At 36.4% G+C, this 21,016-nt stretch overlaps 1 protein-coding gene across 1 annotated transcript in view; it reads left to right on the top strand.

The window, feature by feature from the left end:
• CRLF3 (cytokine receptor like factor 3) overlaps positions 1 to 21,016 on the top strand; it is a 746,924-nt gene that overhangs the window by 159,879 nt on the left and 566,029 nt on the right. The gene's annotated exons all lie outside the window — the stretch shown is intronic.

The raw sequence follows: 21,016 nt of genomic DNA, 5'->3' as shown, positions 1-21,016 counted from the left end.
TGTCTTTTTAGGGTCTTCTGACATCTGGGGCAAGAAAAGACTGAGGATATGACGTCGGTCATGCGCATTAGTACCCTGACGTACTGACGTCAGTCTAATGCGCCCTGACCGACGTCAGCCTTATACTCTGGTATTCGGGCCGACTGGATAGCGGACTACCCCAATAGTAAGGACTGCAGCAATGGGATCCTCGAACATCTACATTTATGGTAGGTACAAAACTGTACTTTTCATGTGTCTGGATCACATTATCAGTTCTCTGCCTTATCCTTTGGACTGTCCACTGCACCAAGAGTGTTCACAAAATGTCTATCTCCAGTTATAACTCATTGCAGGCTACAGGGTGTCCGCATTTTTCCATAATTAGATGACTTATCTTTGCAGAGTCTTTTTTTCAATGTGTCAGGAATCAATCACTTGAGTGAGAGATCTCTTACACAAGCTGGGATTCCAAGAGAACATTCAAAAGCCTTTTTTGACTCCTTCACACAGGATTGTGTTTCTTATTGACCCCTAAATTCAAGAGCTTGTCTTCCACTGGAAGAAAGAGATCTAGAGTTTATATCTTGATCTGTTTCTAATGTTTTCTACTCAGATTTCAGTCACTGCAAGGGAATACCTCAGACTTTTGTGTTTCACGGCATCTATGATTCTCTTGCTATCCCTGGCAAAACTCCACCTGAGAAAGATACAGTGGTATCTGAAGTCTCTTTGCCCCACCACCATCCTTTGTCTTTTCAAATCCCATTTCTGGGGTTTGTCAAAAGAGAAATCACTTGGTAGAGACAGCAAATATCTTTAAATCTGGGTCTCCCTTTCTCCCTCCCTGTTTCAAACAGTCAGTCACCACAGACATGGGGAGCAGTTTCAGGAGAGATAAAAGTACAAAGTGTATGGGACACCAAGGACAGATGTGTGTCCTTAAATGTAAAAGAGATGCTTGCCCTGATCAAGGCAAACAACTCTCTGAATCATCTTTGGTCTCCAGGACCTCTTCAGGTTGTTACAGACAATACCACAGTCATGTGGCACATCAACAAATAAGGGGGAATCAGGTCATCCCCCATTACAGACTAGCCATGTTAGCTTGGGATATAGCTTCACAGCACAGTCTCACTCTACAGACATCCTGCATTCTATCAGAGCAAAACTGTGTGGCAGACAAGTTGAGCAGGATTCTCGAATGGAAACTGGATCGGGGGGGGGGGTCTTCCAAGATTTGATTAATCTTTGGGAGTGCCTCAAGCAGACCTATTTGCCTCCTCTCTGTACAATCATCTGGCAAGATTCTGCTCCAGGACTCAATGCAAGAAGGCCTAGAAGACAAAAGCCTTTTCTGTCTTGGACAGGAATGTTCCTGTATGCTTTTTCACTCTTTCCACTGATATCCAGGGTACTTCTTAAAATTCAGAAGGAATCCCCTAAGGTTGTTGTGGTGACTTCCTTCTGACTCAGGAAACCGTGGTTTTCCCTTCTTTTGGAAATGGCCAGGGGTAATTACCTCAAGCTTTCTGACAGACTAGATCTACTCACACAAGAACAAGTGTTTGATGCATCCTGACCACAGTCACCTTTATCTGATTACCTGGATGATAGGGTCTTAATTCTCCTCAGACACCTGTTTACTGAGAATGTGCGGCAAGTACTAATGAGGCAAGAAAGCCTGCTACTAGAAAATCATATATTAGTAAATGGAAAAGGTTCTCTAGTTAGTGCCAACATCATTGTCAGCACCCATTCAGGGCTAGTTGTTCTCTGGCTTTACAATGTTTGTGTAAGTTACTGTGCTATGGCCTTTCTCACTCCTCCAGCAAGGTTCATTTATCAGCAGTTTCAACATGTCTGCCCATGGATCCTCCTCTTTCAGTGCTTTCTCATGTCAAAATGCTTTTGAAAGGGGTTTTGCTTAAGAGACCATCAAGAAAACCGGTAGCAGTGACCCTTCCTTGGGAATCTTAATTTTATGTTACAGATGCTAACACTCTCTCCGTTTGAACCAGCTAACCTGGCTGACTTGGGGTTCTTAACATGGAAAACAGTTTTACTAATTGCTCTGACATCTGCAAGAAAGGTATCTGAGTTGTAAGCTCTTATGGTGAGTCAGCTCTCTCTCTGTTTCCACAGAGACAGGGTTTCTTTGAAAAGTGTAATCTTTTCTTTCCTGAACATAAAAATCAGTGAGAAAGGATACTCCATATCTTGTATGTCCACAGAAAACTCAGATACTATTTTGCAAAACTAAATCTTTCAAATTTTCAGACCATATAATCTCTTGTGACGGTAAGTAGAAGGGACAACCTCTGTCAATACAGACTGTTTCCAATCTGTTGTCTAAGGCTGTTAGCTTTTGTGATGCTCACCACAACAAACCTATTCAAGGCAGGGTCAAGGCTCACTATACCAGAGCCTTGGCTTCATCTATGGCTTTTTGGAAAGGGTTGGATTCTAGAAATGTTAGAAATTGGATCTTGGTCCTTTGTACATAACCTTTACAAAGCACTATAAGCTTAATTCCTTCTCTAGGTCTAGATCAGGCTTTTCTAGTACCATTCGCCAAGGGCTGCTGGACTCTTCTCCTTCCACACCCCAAATATAGTATGCTAAGGTAATCTACCCATATAGCTAAGGCTACTGCAGCAGTAATGAATATGATGAACATAAGTACAGTTGTGTAAGTAAATGTACCAAAACAGTAGATGTTTGAATGATCACTGTAGTAGTAGCTGCTTCCTCTCTCCATACAGCTTGTTTTTTGGTGTGTTGTTTATGCTAGTGTGTTGACATTTATTTTTTTGCTTCTCCTAGTAGTGCCCTTTCAGGGATCAGCCTCTCTCTCTCTGTTGGCATGAAAGCTCTGTAGAGCTTGGCCCCCATACTTATCTTTTTAATCAGCTCAGCTCAAGCTGACTGATGGTTTGAGCACTAGGAAGGTGCCCTGAAGCTTTGGAAGTTGGCTGGCTGGCTATTATATCCTATGCAGGATATATGTCATATAGCTATGGCTGCTGCAGCAGTGACCATTTGAACATCTGCTGTTAGGGTAAATTTACTTACACAGTTGTACTTTCTTTTAATGCTTCTCTGACATAGTTGTGCAAATTTTCTTTCTGTACGTTTTTCTTGGCCCCTTGCTGTTAGGGTTATAACAAGATTTGTCCAAAACAAAAAGTACAAGCTGAGAAAGAATTCTAAGGCAGCTGCAAGTTAGGTAAATATACAGTTATTTTTGGCATACAGTTGAAATTCCCAAGGCGTTTACTTGAAATATTTACCCTAATGTCATCTGTAAATGAAACTTCCTGTGACCTACTTTTCTGAATACAACATGAACTATTCACCTTTATGTATTCACATGAAATGAAAGGATTCTTAAGCTAGAAAGTCCTGCTAGATTAGTTTTCGAAGTGTGACCCACTTCACAAAGCAGCTAAACAAATAGCCTGAAAGTGGGATTACGTTTGATATTTATTAGCCAGTTGCAGATTAAGTTGTGGTTTAAAAGTAACCATCTTTAACCTCTAAGTGTGAATCTTACTAGCAAAGGCTCCTTGCCAATAAATGTGTCCTGTGTGAGGTGAGTCAGTCAGTAGAATACCAGCAGTTAGCTGTAGGAACATTATATGGAAGCTTGGTTTATGAATATTGTACAAAACTCAAAAGTAAATTAACATTTATGTTTATCACAGTCTTTGTAGAATAATGATCTCTTTGTTTAGAGATTTGTCTACTGATTATGTATCTACTTATCATTTCATAATACACATTGATATGGGAGAAATTCCATGGATTTGAGTTTTCCTGGAAGAGATTAAGCATTTTAAAGCATTAACAGCCTAATATAAAATATATTGCTGAACCACAGCTTTAAGACAGAACTGCTCCAAATTATTGCAGGTATGTGCTGTTTATAGACCTAAGGATTACTGGAATTGGAATAACTGTATCAGTTACATAATGAAGTGTGTGTGTGTGTGTGTGTGTGTGTGTGTGTGTGTGTGTGTGTGTGTGTGTGTGTGTTTGTGTTTGTGTGTAATGGCATGAAGTGGGGCGTCAACAGAGACATTTCACTTCATAATCTGCTGTACATTCAGGGCCAAATTGAGAAAATTCTTTTTAAGTAAAATCGTGGTATTCATCATAGGTGTTGCAGTTCAGCGCAAATAGGGTTTAAGTAGAAAGACATTAAAACTATAAGACAGCTTTAAATAGACTGAGTATGTGATGCCTGCTGAACTACAAGGTAACTACACGTGATTCATTATAACAAGCAATAAGAAAGTCAATCTTAAAATAACATTGAAGTTAAAGGATATTATCTCTCATAGAGATCTCAGAGCAAAGACCTCTAGCATGTTATGTTGAAGTAACTGCCGCCGGACCAATAACAGCTTTTGGGTAGATAGGTGTTGAGATTTTACTTAAGAGCCATCGCCTTTCATCTAGGAATACTTCAGTATGATGACGTAATTAGTACTTCACTAATTAAATCCTGGAGAAGAAGAGTGCCCTATACATTTGCTTTATGGCATGCGGTTTTGTTGTATGTAATTGTCCATGCACATATTATACTTCAGTTACTTTATTGCACTGCTTTAAAAAAGCATGTTGCAAATGAGTATTTAATGACATCATCCTTTCTGTCCTTATCCTGACTTGGCTATCAGGTCATTAAGCCCATTCTATCATTCTTGCTGCTGGCTTCTGAATCAGCCAGGAGGGATTAGTGAAAGTTGGGGACAGAATGCACTGTTTTTGATGACTCCTTATAAACCTTACTGTATCACCTAGCAGAATCAGTGCTTTGCTTGTCTAGTCCGAGGTGTTTGTGAGTGCATGCTACTGCTTATCCATGATTCTTTGCTAGTGTGAATGCTCTGTTTGGCCAGAGTATTGGTTTGAATTTCTTGTGTGTTGGGAGTAGTGCTGGGCCTTCTCAGCAAGTTTTTCTGCACAAAAGTTAAACATACTCTCTTCCATATGATGAGCAAACTAACTTAATGCTGTTCACTTTCATTTCTGCGTGCTGTTCATGTCCAAGTAATTTGGGGATGTAGTCAGGGCTCCATCACTTTACACCACAAAGACAAGCATACAGCATGTATTATGCATAAATCAATAGTTTTGGAAAAGTAGCATGTGACAAATATGTGCTACCGTATTGCCCACACGTGTACGAGTTAGCCAGTCACTATAAAGAGCACACTATATTTCTGTGTGTGCATGTGTGTGTATGTGTATGCACACATGAAAACTTGTTTGTGTGTGTGTGTATCTGTGTACCATAGAGACATATGTATTACACATGGGATTATGATCGGGTCCCTGATCATGATTATAACTAGTTTGCTAAGTGGTCAAGAAGTGGATGTCAAGAAATTTGACTTGAGAATAGAGTGAAGCCAAGCTTGACGTGAATCTTGATGTTCGCGTCAACAGCACATAATAAGATGTTCATGATCAGTAAGGCACATTCCCAACAGCTTGTAGTACAATGAGCTTTAGCAGCATCGACTTACTGTTTACAGAAAAAAGTACCTGAGCGCAAATTGCTTTACATCCTTGAAATCTATAACACACTTGATATTTCCACACAACCATCAGCTTTAAAAGTAATTAGACATGTCACTCTGCCAAACTTTTACTTGTGTGGGTGCAGAAACTTTAGAATAGCTTTTAAAGCACTTTTGCTACTTTTTACCTGGAAAGTCCAGCTGGCATAAAACCCTTTTTTGGGGAGGCCTGAGAGAAAAGCTCCACATTTAACACCAGTTTTGATGTATACATAAAATACAGATACATGATATCAGAAGGAATACAGCATATAGGTAGGTATATATACATGAGAGAAAAAGTTTTACAGTAGCTTAAATAAACCTCACAACTTGCATACGTATATACAGAGTTGAACATTAATTCATAATAATAATAAGCAAAAGCTTTTATATATATATATATATATATATATATATATATATATAGTTTATATATATATATATATATATATATATATATATAAATATACACATACAAAGAGAGATGTAATATTGCAAAATATACTGTAATATTACCTGCAATTTCTAGCAATCAAAATAGTGAAAAAACAGGGAAGGGATTTGATAATGAAATATAGTATAACAAGTTAGTAAAGCAGTTATGAAAGTATTGTTACATTTAAGATTGAGAAGAAAGTAATTAGGAAAGTAAGAATTGTTGGGGCTACTTGGACTGTTATAAGGAGTATTAGTTTTGGAGAGATAAAGAGAGAGAGGGAAGAAATTGTGACAGAGCGGGAACAGTGAGATAGTGGCTGATGTTATTAGAGAAGAAGAGATTGAGTCTTGTCACTCAGAGGCTTTGATTAATAACATTTTATGTAAACAAAGTCACTCCTTCTGGTTTAGTAAGTACCTTTCTGGCCCAATGGAGAAAAAGGAGGAAGTGGGAAAAGCAAGTATTTGCAGAAAAGTTAGTAGATGTGGCCAAAAAATATTCACATTTATGCTTAGATATTGTTTTAGTAGTAACTTGAAGGTATCTGAGATATTAAGGGTTTTAAAGCTGAAAATTGCAGCCAATGCTGTTCTTTGAAGATTGACATGCATGCTGCATTGTGAGAATTGATCAAAACAGCTTTAAAAATCATTGTTATGCACAGTTTAAACCTGTTATGATCAGGTCTCATGGAAGACAAGTGCATAACCAAATAATCTTTTTCCCAATTTCATAGCACAGTCCATTTACTACATAGAGGATTGTGTTGGGATCTCCAGTTATAACCAAGTTTTTATGTGCCCAAGAAATGTGTTCAGATGCCCTCAGCTCATTCCCAGTGAGAGAAAAAAGTGAACTGCACACACAAATTGCGAAGTAAGCAAATGCCCTGTAAAACAAGACTGACAACTAAATCTGATTCCTAGAAAAAAAATAGAAGAATGAAAAAAATGAAATGAAACAATCTGTAGCTAGCCAGATGGAAAGTGAAAAAACTAACAAATTGGGTATGGAAATTGGAGAGAATGAATGCTATACCTGATATCTTTATGATAACTAGAAACTATAACTAAACTAAAAGATAATAACATAGCTTACACTACAATAATTATAGTCCTCTATGTAGCTGTTGCACTGTGTCTGTGCATGTAATTTAACATGTATGTTCAGCACATTGATGCAATGTTTTTTTTTTGTTTTTTTTGTTTTGTTTTTTTGGCCAAGCAAAAGTTGTTATGATACCTGCTGGGGGGTTGCTCTTGAAGCAGTGCTAGTTTGGTGTGTTGTGTTAATTTCAAATTGCAGATTTGCCTCCTGTCTTGTGATGGCAGCAAGTTATGTTTCTTTTGTCACTTGCTGAACAGATCTTTTCGTGGTGGTGATTATATTTTACCTCTGCTAAAAAGGCTGCACAGTGAGCTGGAAGACACTAAAGGAAACAAGCTCTGCAGTTCATAACATCAAGAAGCTATTTACAGCAGATATGGATGTCCACAAATAAGTAAATAAGCATTTTTTTCAAAGGGACACAGTTTCATACACTGTGCATCCCCTTACTTGGGGGCACACCCTTATTTAACTCATTGCCTCTAGTAGTACTCTGGAAGGTTGCACTTAACTTCCAGTAATCCTTATCACAAAATCAAGTTGTCAAGTTATGAACTCATAGTACACATGTTCATTTTTTTTTTATAATTCTAAGTGATTCAAAAGAAATGAAAACAGCAAACTGATCTTCCCAACCTCAGCTCTACAATTATAGTTTTCATTATAGTCTAGTCATAAAAATGGATTTTGAAGATCAGAAGAAGCACAATAAGTAATATTTTTTTATTGTTTTTTGTAAACAGTTGATAATGCCAATATCTACTTATGCTACATATATACCATCAGCAGCATTTTGTTCACTTTGGTATAAGCTTTTCTGTGAAGCTAACAGTTTCATGTATGATGTTTGGTTGCTGAAATATCTACAGAAATGTGAATATTATAATATGCATAATTAGCAAATTAAACACATTTAATACCAGTGCAATTATAGTAGATAAAAGTCATGTGTCAACTGCAAAGGAAAAATGGTACCAAAGACACGACTGGTTTCCGCATAAAACACAGGTTTAGTAAAAATAAAGAACAGGGTAAGCGCTTTCACACAATAAAATGTGCTTCTTCAGACAGCTCATTGCATAGACAGTTTAAATACCAAATTCATCTCAACTCATGAGCACAATCAACCAATGACAGAACATTCATAATAAAACAATTATAAAACAATTCAAGGACAATTGTTTATTTAAAGAGGCCTCTAGGTTTCAATGCTGGTTTTATGGAGGCTCTCTCATTAATACCAGGGAACCTATCTGCCTGCATATTGATTATCCAAGACAGTTAGTTCCCGCTCTTCTGTATAATTTCTAAGATCCCCACCCCGAACATTGGGGCGTATCATTTCAATTGCCCTAAAGCCAAATATATGTTGCTCCCCACACTCAGTAAAATGCTTCGCCAGTGCATTATGCTCCATATGCTTAATGTTCCCTCATTCTTTAGAGTAGGGACCTATTAGTCTTGCCTATGTAGAAACAGTCGCAGGCCCGACATTTAGCTAAATAAACTAAGTTTCTGCTGTGACAATCAGCTACTACCCTAAAACAATATTTCCTATTTGTGACAGGGTGGACAAACTCAACAGAAGGATCTATATACCTACAAAAGTTGCATCTACAACAGCTTTTCATTGACCGTATGTCCTTAGTCCATTCATTTTTCTTACCATTCCTATAGCATAACTGTCTCTTAAGAGACTTTTTATTCTTAAAACAGAATCTGGGTTCTTCGCACACTAAAGAATGAATATCCTAGTCCGGATGTAAAATGGGCCAGTTGTTCTTAATCACTTTCATGATTTCAGTTATATCAGAAGTGCACAATAGGGTTATAGGGAGAGGTTCCTTAACATGATTAATCCTTCTCTCCTTTGTCTCAGATGTTCTATGTGAATAATAATGTTTCCCTTTTCCTCTCCTGTTTCTATAGGTGAAATTAGTTGCATCATCAACTTCTTTCTCCTTATATCCCCTATCCAATAGTTCCTGTTTAAAATAAGTCACAGCCTTCTCAAAAAGCATGTCCTCATTATTTAATCTAGATAGGCGTAGACATTGTCCCTTAGCAACATTTTTGAAAACATGTGGTGAGATATCCTGAGGAGTCAACCAACACTTTCACATCCAAAAAAATCTAACTCTTTATCTGATATCTTGTATGTAAAAGACAAAAAAATGCTCTGTACCACTACGGTACCACTACTCTGTTTATAAAAGAATGTAGGAAAAATACATTGTTACAGCATAATGCATGTATGCTAAACATGTCATCACTTTCTCAGTAGCATTGTTTAGTACTGAATAAGCATGCAGTTAGAAGTCTTAACATTGTCCTGAAATGAGAGCCAGTAACAAGTCTAGCATGAAGGTGGACTTCCAAGATGCTTGCATACTAATCAACTACTTAATTTCAACTCTTCCAGTGTGAAAACAGGAACTGAGAAAAAGGAGTGCAGTTGAAACTTTTAAATGGGTAAAATTATGTTACTGGCTAGTAAGTACACTGTCTGGATGTCAGCAAAGAAGAAATTTGGAGAACATGAGAAAAAAATCAACCAGAAAAGGAGAAGAGAAAACACTGGCTGGGAAGCATCCTGTAGTTATTCAGCAAAAAGTAGTTCAAGCATTAACGTTAGTTCAAGAAATGGCTTCCAGTAATTTAGAGGAAAAATAGACCAAATGTACTCAGAAGTGATTAAAATAAATGAACCACTGAAGGAATATATCTACTCAAATAAAAGATAGAAGCTTTAACTGGTTATTCAGATGAACTGATAAAACTGCAAAAACCAAGAGGTATTTCAAAAATGGTAGGGTTAGAAGACAGAATGTGTAGAGAAAATCTGAAATTTTCTGCTGTACCAGTGAAACTGGGAGAAATAAATTGTATTAATTTTATGTGAGTGCAAATAAATAACTAAATTGGTGTTCCACAGCAGAATGCATTAATTCAAAGAGCACACTGAGTGCATGCTGCAGACCTGACCATGAGAAAGCACCTATGACCTGTGTTTGTAAAGATGCAGTCATAACAGCAGAAAGAGTTGATCCTGACAAAACTGTGGCAGAATGGAAACTTATTAAAAGTTGTAGACAGGAGAGTGTTTGTAGAAAATGATTATTCACTGTACACCAGGCAAAAGAGAAGCAAATTTCTCACAGCAATCAGGGTATGTCAAGGTATGGGATTCAAGCTGATGTATCCAGTTGTTTTCAGAGTATTTTTTCCTGGAGGATCAAAACCATTTTTTGATGCAAAACAGGCTAAGGAGGAAATAAAAAAAAGTTTATCCAACAAAAAGAGAAATAGCAAACAGAAGGGGACTGTGCTTTTCATTCTTATGATAAAGCTCATAGATTGACTTTGTCAGTGAAAGCCTTTCTAAATGTTCCAAAGGAAAATGCTTAAGAGACAGAAAAAACACAAGAATTGACTAGAAGAATCAGATGCACTTTGGATTTGAACCAGAATCTACTTATGGTAGATGATCAGGAAGAAGACTGGCAACAATGAAGTAGTGATTAAATGGGAGATTTTAAAGCAACAGTCACATGTATGAGTCTGAAAAAAGACGACTTTTTCTGACTTTGTTAAACTTTTGGGTGAACTGTAAAGCGTATACCCCACAATGTCTTTAATGTTTAGAAGGACACTAAAGAGAAAAAAAGAAGTCACTCTAAGTAAAACAATTTTTGTTCTTATTAGTATTTGTATAAAACATTTCATAATATAAACTGCATGATATATTGTAAAGCAGTTTTGTATAGTGTGCAGCCATTAGTATTTCAAAAGTAGGGGTGTCTTCAGTGTCTGTTGTATACTAAAGATATTAAAGTAAATAAAGTATATTTTCATAGTTGTAAGAAATGTACAATTTACAGTATAACAAGAGAAGAAAGGAGCAAAAGTAAATGTAAGTTAATATAATGCTGTGATCATAAGCTGCTGGGGTGGGAGTGCAGTATAAAAGTGTACAGATTATATTATAAGTGAAAATAAAATGATAATTTCCCTTGTTTTTACAAGGGTGGATGCCTGATTAACGTCCTTGCCTTAAGCTAAAAACAAGATTTTTTGTAAGCAAATAAGCTTGAAAAGTAAGACAAAATGATGAAAGCTACAACATGCTAAGTTTCTTGCATCTGCAAAGTTATTAGCTTGTTTTTTTTTTCCATTAACAATTCTTCTCAGAAACAAGACATCTGCAACTGAAAGTGGTTAGCCAGGGGAATTTTTCTGTTCTCGATAAAGTTTATAAAGATTATTTCCATGCACCTGCAAGTTGTTAGCTGTATTTTCTTCTCATCTCTGACTACTTTTACATGGAGAGAAAGTGTCTGCATGTGCAAGCAATTAATCTTGAGAGTTTTGAGTATTCTTTGGTAAGGGAAATGCATAATTTAAAGGTACTGTGACAAGCAGTTTGGTGAAAATAAAAGTTTTAAATTTTGGGACGTGAATAAGAGATAGTAGCCTCTCCATCAGCCTTAATATTTTAATGCCTTTAATAGAACATTTGTATAATTTAGTATTATTTAATGGTAGCCAGTGCACTTTTTCTTTGAGATAAATGTTAATGTTTTCTGAAAGCATACAAGCTATTTTTCATGTCTGGGAGGGGAATAAATATTAAAAAAGAGCAGAAAATAATCGATGCATATGAGAGCATATGCGATAACATGCACTTCACTTTCAGATTAAGTTATGACTGTGAGTGCAGCTATCGATTTGAGGCAGTTTGAATCTGGAGGTTTAAACTTTATTTCTTGAAAATGTATATAGTTTTGCATGCTTGTTCTATTTGGGGATGGGGGTGTTCTGAAAATGTATTTAGTTTTTTGTTTGTTTGTGTGTTTGAAGGTTTTCTTTAAAGCAAAAAGTGTTGAGAAATGTGGCATAGTTTCTGATGGAGATGAAAAGAAATAACTGTATAAAAGATCAGCCTACCAAACATTATTGTGTGCATGTAAGACAAAAGTCGGAAGTACACATTAAAAAAACACTGTTGTGTATAATAAGTGGGAACAACAGCTTTTTATCATAACAGCTACTCTGACTATAATATTTAGAAATGTAAATGGCCTTACATTCCAGAATATATTAATAATTCTGATTAAGAAATGTAGACTGCAAATAGCAGTGCTGCAGGAGATACATTTGGAAAGAAATGAACATGTGAATTTGACAAAGAAAGGATGTCAGGATGGATATTTATCAGAGTAATAGGGATAAAGGAAAATGTAAGTGATAATACTAATTGCTAGATGTCTGCAGTTGTGATAGAAGAAGAATAAAAGACAGTAATGTTCAATTAGTGGTAGTAAGGGGCTGTTGGCAAGGAAGGAAGAGTACGCTGGCATATATTTACATTCCACCAAAAACTGCCGTGTTGGCGCTTAAGAAAATGCCGGCAGACCTAGTCAACTTTCAGAAGGAAATATTACTCACAGGTATGAACTGGAACTTCGTTTGAAATAGTGAGGATGTACCAGGGGGACCTAGAAGGGAAAATATAACAACAAAAGGTAGATTTCTGAAGAAAGTTATGAAAATATTTGGTATGGAAGATGTTAATTCAGTAGTTGGAACTCAGACAGAATTTGCTTATTATTCCCCAGTAATAACTGGGCTGCATGTAGAAATTATGTTTCAGAGGAAATTTAATTGAAGGCTTTGACACACATATCCAATAACTATTTTACATCATGCCCCAAAAAATCTAAGATAAAATGCTGGGTAATGTAGTAAAAATGAGTTACTGTCTCTTCCCCACCTACCTGTTAAAAAAGAGGTACTTAAGGAATTTGTAGTGGAAATTTTTTGAGAGTTATTAGAGAAGATATAAATTTCTTCAGAAGGAATAGCTAGTGATTGAGATGAAATGAAAATGGAGATAAAAATGTGGTAGAAATAAAACGGGGATATGGTTAAGAAGCAATAGGAATTATTCAGAGGGCCTGACAAAGGTTAAAGTATTGTAGAATAAGGGGAATCTCAAAGAACAAGAAGATGTAGAACTGCAGAACGCTAAAGAGAAAATAAGGGAGTATTTGTGTAATATGCATAAGTTTAGAAAGATTGCTGTTACGCAACTATTTTTTGATAACTCCAGAACACAAAAACTTTTGGCACAGTGACTCAGACAACAGAAAGTATAAAGGGTTGTCACCAGATTTAGGAACCTATGACAAGAAAAATAATCAGAGATCCTTTAGAGGTAGTAGATATTTTGGAAATGTTATGGAAATTTGTATAAATCATTGGAACATGGAAGCCAAGAAAGGGCACAAATGGAAATATTTATGGAAGACTTAATTATGCCAAGATTAGTGGAAGATGAGGCATGACAACTAATAGTTAAGCTAGGAATAGATGAGAAGCCCCCAGGAACAGACAGTGATCTTGTGGAAGTTGAAAGGGAAGAAACTGATAAAGATTTGGAAGATTTTGTTTAATAGTATTTTAAATGGAAGGGAAGTACCAGCATCTTGGAAGAAAGCCGTGGTGACTGTATTACCCAAAGGTGGTAAAAGACTCAACCACATATAGACCCATTTCAATTTTAAGTCATGATTATGAAGTGTTTATGTCTTTACTAGCTAAATGAATGGCAAAGGTGTTGCCAAAATTGAAAGGTATGGATCAGTGTGGTGGGGAGGCAAACATTTGATAACATTAATAGAACAATGACGATCCAGAGGGAAGCAGAAAGTAAGAAAATACCACTGTTTTGGTGGCTGTTGATGCAGAGAAAGTATTCCACAAAGTAAGTCAGGATTATATGAGTAGGGCAATGTAAGCATTAAAATACCCTGATATAATAAGGTTAGATAGGAGGATATATGCAGGGTTGGAGACAATAATTAAAGTGGGAGATATTTTCCTATGTGTTAAGCTGTGATTGAAGAGAGGAGCCCAAGCAAAAGTTCTCTTTTGTCTTTATTATTTGCTTTATATTTAGAGCCACTTGAAATCAATATCTAAACCAACTTTATTTGAAGTACTGAATGGTGTAAACGAGATAAAAGGACTGGAAGAGGGTTCTTTAGAAAAACGAATCGTCAAATTACATAGGAATAAATGGAATGTATGGGAACAATGCATGCGGAATAATGTTCAGGAAGAGGAGTGAGGTTTAAGGGAAGGCTGGAATTGAATGATTTATGTAATGTTGAATTGAAAGACACTTGTTATAAAGAAAGAACACATAACATGTAATGTATGTAAATGGAAAAAATGTTAATATGGTTTGTTTTCTTTTCTGTTAATGTATGTGTGCTTATGTCTTAAATGATATTTAAGCAATGGTGTTTTTTTGAAAAAGAAAAGTCTACCATGAAAGTGTATGTGCGATTTGTGGTGGAGGGTTGGATCATCACAGATGGAATTTTGGGTGGAAGTATGAATTTTATCTTATCTTTAAAACAGAATCTGAGACGAATGTAGATGTCAGTTCTGTTCTGGTCTGATGTAAAATATATCTTGTTCCTGATAACATCATATACAGTGCTGTGATGACAACTTTTAATTCTGTCAGAAGTGGTAAAAATGCAGCCCATTCTAGGGACCTACGGTTTCTAACTTTGAACCTGTAACTTCAAGCTTTAGGGTCAATGTTAAAATAATTAGAAATGATTTCCATATCAGACATTTTCTAAGTGCAGATAGTACTCATCAATATATATATATATATTTTTTGAGTGTGTCGTTGGCACCAGTCCGCCCTAGACAACCATCAAGCACCATTCCGTAGTAGTCATTCATTACCTCTCTACTCCTGGCATCCAGGAACATGAGGTAAGGGAAGTGGAAACTGCGAATCATGGGGATCGCTCGTAACTTCCACTTTGCTTGGCTAGAATACAGTGCGGTCCTTGTTTGGGCTCACACCTTTGAGTGTCACTTTCATGTACAGAGCATTCATGTCAAGCCTTTTACCTAGATGCTCCTTTTGCAGCAGGACCTGTACCAACCCCCGTCCTCTAGTATAGGTATCTTTGTTGACCTTTTACTTCTATCCCTTATAGCTGACTGTTCCAGCACCTGTAGGCTACTAGTCAAATCTGGATTGTTTAAGGTGTAATCAGGAGTTCATTCCCCTGTGCCATGGAGCTTGCTTTAGTCACTGAGAATGCTGATTTTTGTTGGCATCCATTTTCTGAATAAAAAACAGGTTGTATAGTCCAACATTATCTGATCGATTAGCACTTTAAATAAAACAACTGGAATTGAGATATTTAGAAAAGGGTAGGAGCAAACTACATAGGAGAAATGAGAATTGTGGGAAAAATACATACAGGGGAAGGCATGAGGTTTAAAATAAGGCAGGACTTAAATAGGCTAGTAATGTTTGACTGAAATGATTGGGTATATTATAAGCGATGTATAATGTTTGCAAATGGGAATGTGCCAGTATGGTTTGTGATGTAAAATGCTTGCAAATAGGATTGTGTTGGTGTGGTTTGTTTTCATTTATATAAATATATGATTGCTTATGTCATAGGTGGTGGTTTAGTAAAGATGTTTCTTGCTTTTAAAAAAGGGGCAGGAATTGAATAATGTATGTAATGTTGTTAGTTTGTATGATATATATTAATTTATGTGTAGTATAATGTTTGTTAATGTTAATTTGTTAATACAGTTTGATTACTTTGTATAACTGTAAATTTCCCAATGTCACAAGTGATGATTCAGTAAAGATGTTTAAAAAAAAGAAAGACATGCCTATGCCTCTGCCAGCTACCAGAAGAACTGTGATAACTGACTTTGTGGATTTAAAGTCCAGAACACAATGAGAGCATCATAACATTTATTACTAAAACTGTGCAATGACATACAGCAGTTTGCCTGAAGGATCTCTTAAAATGACAACCTTGAAAATTGCATATATGCTTTCAGCAGATAAAATACTGTAATATTGGGTAACGTTCAAGTAGTTAAAATGGGCAACATATTTTAACATTATTTTCAAATGATACCAGGAAGTATGCCAAAGCTTAACATTTTGAGCTGAGATTTTCAACATATATGGATCTCTACCATCGGAACTATAACACTGAAGTTGTAGAATTCGTGTCAGAAACACAGTTTGTGAAAACACCTGCAAAACATGTACAAATGGAATTGCACAACAGCACACAACAGTTTGACAGAAAATGGCTACCCTAACAATGTCATTGTGACATTCCACAATTAAAAATTGCAACTGTGCTACAGTCATTTAGTTAAAATGGGCAGCACATAAATTATGGCAGTGAAAATAAAACCACTTGTACTAATTTCTCCAAAGGCTTATGTATGCGCTCTAACCAATGGTAAAGGGCATTACCAACTCATTTCCTTCCTGTTTTTTTGCCTTTTAAAGCTTGACTTCTTATGCCATTAACTTTCACTTTTCTTCTATAGCAGTTAAACAAACTAAATCCCTCGTTTTAAAAATAAATTCACGTAGAGCTAGATTCATCAAGCCACATCCAACTTCTTCAAGTTTGCAGCTGAAAAAATTACAAACTCTGTGTCATATTTTTAACTGGTCTCACACATCTGGCACAGTACCATCAGCCTTTAAACATTCCATAGCCATGCATCTGCCAAAAATCCCTTTACCCACAGAGCTTAAGAATTATAGACCCATTTCCAGCCTCTGCCGACTCACTAAAATGTTCAAAAAATGCTTTACAAATAACTTTTCAAGCATGTAAACTAGTCATGGCCTATGCTGTGATTAGCAACATGGTTTTATAAATTCCTTTAGCACTATGACAGCCTTACTGTCAAGTTGATACTGTTTATAGTATCAGTGATGACCATGTCACAGCTAATGTCTTTCTGGACATGACTAGGACTTTTGAGAAGATTAATCACAATCTTCTCTTGGGTAAACTGAACAAACTAAACTTTGGCAACAACACAGTTCAGTGTTTTTTAAACTGTCTGAAAGATTGTCTCTTTAAAATGTATGCTAACAATTCAGTTTTAGAAATAAGCAGCATTCCTGACATTGCAATGCCCAAGATTCAGTTTTATGGCCTGTGTTGCTGTCACCATTTATCAATGGCCTGTGTTGCTGTCACCATTTATCAGTGATATCACCCTTGATCTTCTTCTTCTTCCGGCTTTTCCCGGTTAGGGGTCGCAACAGTGGATCATCTGTCCGCTTATGATTGTCAGTGGAGTTTTACGGTGTCGAGTTGCCAGCCCGGCGCCCAACCTTCCACAGAAGGCACACACACGCACACACTCACGCCTAGGGCCAATTTATAGTGTCCAGTCCACCTACTGCATGTCTTTGGGATGTGGGAGGAAACCGGAGCACCCGGAGGAAAGCCACACAACCACAGGGAGGACATGCAGACTCCGCACAGAAGGCACCCCAGCCGAGAATCGAACCGGAGAACCACCAACATTGATATCATAATGTATGCAAACAATATACTTATGCTAAAGGCAAGTAAATGCAATACTCCCTTCAAGCTAACCAACATACTAACTTGTCAGAATTATGTAGATGTTTTTATAAAAACAGACTCATAGGCAACTCTGAAGGGACCACATAATAGTATTCTCAACTCCCAAAAAAGTACCCTACCATATCATCCATGTTCATCATTCACATCACTTCAAAAGCATATGGGTTCTGTACCTGCACAAACTCACACTCACAGCTTTCCAGAGTGCAGAATCCCCTCCTTTGACTCTCTGTTGTAGAGGACTGGCTAAGCATCATGGGAAGCCTAACCTATGTCGCAAAAAAATCAGTTCAGTGTTTTAGTGCTGCTGTGGGAGGTACACAGTTGAATCTCTTCAGTAGCTTGCACTGGTGAATTACAGCTAACAGACTCATTGGGAACATCCCTTCCTCTTTATTCTTGTATTCTTTTGATTTCTTTCTGTGTTATTTAAATGTATGTGTATATGTATATAGATATGTATGTATACTTAATATACACACATTTAAATAATACAGAAAGAAATCAGAAGTTTATATATATAATAAATATATATATATATGTATATGTGTGTGTGTGTGTATATATATATATATATATATATATATATATATATATATATGTGTATAGATGTGTGTGTGATGTGTATAGATGTGTGTGTGTGTGTGTGTGTGTGTGTGTGTGTGTGTGTGTGTGTGTGTGTGTGTATATATATGTATATATATATATATATATATATATATATATATATATATATATATATAATATATATATGTATGATACCCAAACTACTGTATGACACAGAATTTATGCAGCTTTGATCCAAAATGTCATATGTGATTTAATAGATGAATAAATATGGCATTTATATAGGGATTTGTGCAAAACACATAACAGATTGACAAAGAGTTTCTAACATGAGTAGTCTAAAAATCTGAAAATTGCATACAAAAAATCCACATATTTAAAAAGTTATAGCTGTGCTTTACAATTAGTTAAAATGTGCGAAGTTACTATTGTAGATTAAAGAGCACCATAAAATGTGTAACTATCCTACATAAACTACTAAAGGTGAAACTCAAATTGAAAAAAAAAAGTAAGTACACCTTTTGTAAGTGAAGTAAAACACTTAGGGATGTACATAGTACAGATATTACCACTCACAATACCCTTGGACATGTGGCAATATCTATAACATTTACACCCTTTTGTGCCCAGTAACCTGTGTGTGTGTGTGTGTGTGTGTGTGTGTGTGTACAGTACCCTTCAAATCATCCAACATAGCTTTTTAACTCCGTCACCAGATACCTTTCTTTCACTGGCTTGTACTGTCAGGAGATGCCCCAGCTGTCTAAAAATTGTAACTTTACCAGCTGTTCTGATGCCTTTGTTAGACATTTTGTGGATTACCTCAAACTAGTCCCTGGGTTACCTGCAACATTTATGTGGAGTGAGGGTAGAGGCCATTGGCATCTCCAGCATCCATCATATTTATTGAGCTCTTCTGTCCTTTTTTTCCACAGGTTTATAGAGAATAGTAGAACCAATGAGTTCTCAGGACTGACTGGCCAGTATGGATGTGGCCTATGTGACAAAGGATAGAGTCAAGGATGAAGTTCTAAACAGACACTTCCAGTTATTGTTCTAAGCTAAATACTGTAGTGGCCCTGGCACTGAGATCCTCTCCCTCCACTAAGAGAAGCTTTTATTTATTTGTTTATTTTTAGTTTGTTCATCAGGCAGAAAAAATACTTATTTTAGCCATGATTCAGACTCTGAAAGCATACAAACAATTGTAGTAGTTGTATAAATTAGGTGCTACAGTACTAAAATATAGTATAGTCGAAGTAATTTACACAGAAGCAATTGACAATAAATATATACAATCTATATTTTAAAAAGCGTACTCTTAACGTGTTTTGACATTTTAACAATACATATATAGTTTGTTTGCAGTTTTTGCATAGTAGTCCATATATTGGTTGTTCTTATTTGTTAGGTCTGTTTACTGCTGTGAACTAAGACTTGAAATACTGAGTTTATATTTATTTATTTTATTTATTTTATTTTACATTTGTTGACCGGGCTAGTCTGGCTGGATACATGTCCATTTTCAGCAGAGGCCCGAGGAGAAAAGCTCCACTATAACTGGTACATTACATAAAAAAACATTACTGTACGATACAACTTATAAGGATTGATGAACTAATTGAATGTAGGATATTAAAGATACAGAAAACATATTTACAGAATTGTACAGTTCTTGAATTACATCATTTTTTACAGAATATGTATAATACTTAAAATACTAAATACTGAGTAGAAATTCCTAATCACATGTTATTAGGAGAAGCAGGAGTAGTAAGTTTTGAAAAGAAAGGAAGAAAGAGGTAGCACATACAAAGGTCTATACTATATAGTATTGACAGCTAAGATAATACATTTGTGCCAGGGCACCAGTTCTAGGAAATAGAATTGCATGGCAGGGAGCAAAGTGTGAGTGTAAGTGAGAGGGTAGATGACAGGATCCAGAGGTGTATTGAGTAAAGAGAAAAGATGTTATAGGAAAAGTAATATCTAAGTGGATGTAAGGTGAGCTATAGAGGAGGAGTGATACAAGTAGTAGAGACAAGCAGAGAAAGTAGAGGAGGGAGTTGTAAAGAGAGTTGGGCAGTAAAGTCAGTCAGGATTAGAACAAGGGCATAGCCAGTTGGATTTGAAATGGTGCCTTAGTTGTTTTTTGAAAAGTTTTGATGAGCCTAGGGAGGTCAGTTCTATGGGTAGTTTATTCCAGTAAGAGCCAACAACATTTGTAAACAAGGAGTCACCAGCTTTATTGTGTGATTTGAGAGTAGTGACTAGCAGTTTGTTTGCTGAGCGGAGGAAGTAAGATTCTTGTAGGGGGTGACAAGGTTATTAAGTATTGGTGTATTATTAGGGTAATGGAGAATTTTATAGGTGATAACTAACTGGTGGAGGAGAATTAGATTTTGAAGTTCAAGCCAGCTGAGTTTTTTGAGATTATCACAATGATGGAGTGCGAAATGGGGAACCTGTGGCAAATCTGGCAATGTTATGGTAGGTTGTGGCAAGTTTCTGAAGGTTTGATTTTGAAAGGTTGATAAAGGATGGGGAGGCATACAGTAATGTAGAGATGAGATGTGTTTGGGCTAGAGACACCCTGCTAGTTGGTGTAAGAAAGGGCTTAAGTCTATAGAGGGCACCTATCTTTTTATTTACAGCTTTGATGGTTAGGTTAATGTGGGAATCAAAGTTCAGTTGATTATCTATTGTAAAACCTAGCAGTTTAGTTGAAAGGTCAGGTGTGATGATAGTGCCATTATCAGAAACAATAGAGAAGGAGAAGGGGTAGACTTAGGGGTAGGTGAGAAAAGTAATAATTTGGTTTTTTTGGGATTGAGGAGGAGACAGATATGTTGGAACCATTTTTCTGCTGCTGTAAAGACTTT

Source organism: Protopterus annectens, chromosome 4.part0, assembly GCF_019279795.1.
Source record: "Protopterus annectens isolate FY-2018-M chromosome 4.part0, PAN1.0, whole genome shotgun sequence".
Classification (NCBI taxonomy): Eukaryota; Metazoa; Chordata; order Ceratodontiformes; family Protopteridae; genus Protopterus; species Protopterus annectens.
Note: the sequence above shows the minus strand (reverse complement) of the source record. Positions and strands in the feature narration are given on the sequence as shown.